Source organism: Bison bison, unplaced genomic scaffold (assembly GCF_000754665.1).
Source record: "Bison bison bison isolate TAMUID 2011002044 unplaced genomic scaffold, Bison_UMD1.0 scf7180017864266, whole genome shotgun sequence".
Classification (NCBI taxonomy): Eukaryota; Metazoa; Chordata; class Mammalia; order Artiodactyla; family Bovidae; genus Bison; species Bison bison.
The window spans coordinates 1,526,604-1,527,016 of NW_011494838.1; positions in this window are offsets into that span (position 1 = coordinate 1,526,604).

The following is a 413-nucleotide window of genomic DNA, read 5'->3' on the forward strand; positions in this document are numbered from 1 at the left end:
CCAGCTCCCTTGAGCCAGCTCTACCAGTGGTCCCCGGAACACAGGCCCTCCTGAAGCCCTGGGACCCACCTACACTCAGCATCCCTTCCCCTTGGCCAAGGTCACTTTTAACTACCGAAAAGGATTGTTTGGGGAAGAGATTGCTCTAGATTTGCTCTTAGGTGAAGAAATACAAGACTCTTCATCAGTTCTTGAGAACCAGAAAAAGCAACATTTTCTTACTTCATTCTACCCTTCTGATTGGTCTTTATCAATCCTGCAGAAATTCCAATACCAGATAAATACAAAGCTTCATAAGTTGTGCTTCCAGTGCACGGGTGTTGCCAACCCACCCAAAGAACGGTTCTGAAGTTCCCCAGCATGGCAGCCCCAGGGCAGTAACACTGCTCTCTGGACCTGAGTGTCACAGACAC